The sequence below is a fragment of the Propithecus coquereli genome, unplaced genomic scaffold (assembly GCF_000956105.1).
Source record: "Propithecus coquereli isolate 6110/MARCELLA unplaced genomic scaffold, Pcoq_1.0 Scaffold1, whole genome shotgun sequence".
NCBI classification, from domain to species: Eukaryota; Metazoa; Chordata; class Mammalia; order Primates; family Indriidae; genus Propithecus; species Propithecus coquereli.
This window is the reverse complement of record NW_012133857.1, coordinates 1,476,573-1,479,428: the sequence shown is the minus strand read 5'-3', so window position 1 is coordinate 1,479,428 and position 2,856 is coordinate 1,476,573.

The window sequence follows — 2,856 nt, the reverse complement described above, 5'->3', positions numbered from 1 at the left end:
AAAACTTTCATCTCTAAGAGCTTTTTGATTTTTAGAATTGTGAATTCCCCCCACCCATCCCTGTCCCCACTTTATACATGGGAAAAATATGGCACAGAAAGGTTAAAGCAAAATACAAAGATGAACAGTAACAATTAAGTTTTCCATAATGATTAAATAAGAGAATGAGCGGGGTGCAGTGGCTCACACCTTTAATCCAAGCACTTTGGGAGACTGAGGCAGGAGGATCACTGGAGACCAGGAGTTGGAGGCTGCAGTGAGCTGTGATCATTCCACTGCACTCTAGCCTGGGTGACAGAGCAAGACCCTATCTCAAAAACAAGAGAGAGAGAGAGAGAATTCATATACAGCACAGCACAGTGTATGGCACATGGGAATACTGTGCAAATATCAGCTATTCCTCATTTATTCTTTTCAAGTATTTATTGAGTGCTTACTGTGTGTCAGACACCGATTAAGACTGGGGATTTAGGAATGAGCATAATACTAAAAAATATTTTCCCTCATCAAGCTTACTTTCCATTGGAGGGTGATAAACAATAAATAAGGTACATAAGTCATCACAGAAAGGTTGTCAGATGGTGCTTAAGTGTTAACGAAAAAACTTAAAGCGGGGAAGAGGGAGTGGAGGTAGGAGTGGCAATTTTAAATAGAATGGTCAGGAAGAGACCACTGAGAAGGTGACAGTTAATATGAATATTTTAGTTATTATTATAAATGCATGTCAAAGAAGAATAGCAGAAATTTCTTACCAATTCTTTTAACTTACTTAGAATTCACTGAGCTTCCTGACTTGAAAGATTGGCATCTTTCCTCAATTCTGGAAAGTTCTCAGCTATTAACTGTTTGAATACTGCCTCTCCTACTTCTCTCTCCACTCTCTTTCTAGAACTCTAATCTGATACATTTTCAGGCCCCTTGCTCTACCTTCCACATCTTTAAACCTTTCGTATTCTCCATTGTTTTTATTCTTCAGGCTGCATTCTGAGTAATTTCTTCAGTTTTATTTTCAGGTTCACTAATTCTCTCTTCAGATGTATGTAATTTGTTGTTTAAGCAGTCCTTGGAATTTATAATTTTCATTTTTTTAATCTACAAAATCTATGTTGTCCTTCTTTTAAAAACTTCCTTGTCAATTTTTATAGTCTCTTACTCATTAATCCTATTTTCCTTACCTTCTTTAAATAAACTCATTCTGCTTTTCATTCCAATATCCAGTCTGTAAATTTGCTTCCCCAGCTTGAAGTTTCTGATTATTCTCTCTCATGGTGGCTTGTTTCCTTGTGTGTTTTATAATCTTTGGTTGTGAGATCCTTGGGAATGTATCTTTGTTTAGAATATGTTCCTCCACGAGTGATTTATGTTTGCCTCTGCCGATTGCCTGGGGCTACTGCTGATTTGCCACTACTTTAAAGTGTCTGTCTTGGATTTTTTATGTTTTAATTTTGTTTATTTATTTATTTTGCTATATGCATATCATAGCACAGGCTTATGCTTTAGTATTCTCAGGGCATACTTTTTCCTTTTATTTTTTTCATTCCACCAAAACCCAAAGCCAAAGCCAAAACAGGAAAAGATTCTTAACAATCTGTCTTTGTGGGGCAGGTTATCCTAGTTTATCCACTAAAGGGGTTCAACTTGATTTGGGGTTTCCAATCTGACTATACCCCATGTCTTGTCTGCTGGGTCCCAGGCCTTGTCTGCTGAACCCTGGATGTGTGAGATCCACTTAAATCCAGATATACCCAAGGTGAACACTGACTGTAGCACTGACTTTTCCATCTAGATTAGAATTTTTTCATTATTTCTGGCCTCTGAACATTTATTTTATTTCTTGCCAGCCAAGCCACACATTATTCATTTTAATATTAACATTTACTTCAGCAATTGTAGGTGTTTCGTACAAGGAAAGCGTTCCAGAAATCTGGGCATTTATTCTGCTATATTGTCAGAAAGGAAACCTCACTAATATTAAGTCATTGAATAGCCTAATCATGTTTTTTAACCCATTATTCTACTAGGAAGTTTCCTGTTGTTTCAGATCCTTGAAAAAGAGCTGGAGTAAATGTGAAGCTCTGGAATTTGAAGGGTAGTTTGGTGTAAGGAAAAGGGCTTTGCCATCTAGGTAAGACAGAAAGGAGTGGACAGAAAGGAGCCAGATGAAAAGACTTACTTGGCATCCTCACTCTTCCTTGCCCCAGTATCAGCTACAGCAAGAAAATTTACAGGACAGAAGAGATTGTGATAGGTAAATGCTTTTATTTATTTGTTTGTTTATTTACTTATTATCCATTTGTTCACATGTATTGGAGTTATTTATTCATTAAACTTTTCCAAACAATACAAATAATGAAAAACGAGTCTCCCTTCCACTTTTTTCCTCCAATCTCACTGCAGTAGTTTCTTAGCATCCTTCTGGAAATACTCAAGTGGAGGGCTTTTTTATATACACATTAGCACACCTCATACACTGTGCTTTGCCTTGCTTTTTTGAACTTAGCCATATGTTAGAAATGTTCCATATTGATATGACTCATATTTCTTAATGACTATGTGACTTTCTATTTTATGGATAGACCATAAGTGATTTATACACTCAATACACACACACACACATGCACACACAGTTGGTGCTATTGTTGACTGTTATAAACTATGCTGTTGCGACCATTTTAGTACCTACGTCTTATGACAATGGGTAAATATTTCTGTAGAATAAATCCTTAAAAGTAGAATTCTTTAGTCAAGAGGAATATACATTTTGTTATGACTATCCCTAAATTGTCTTCTTGAGACAATTTGCAATCTATCAGCAATACATGCAAATGCCTGCTTCTGAGGGCCCTTCCTTAATCT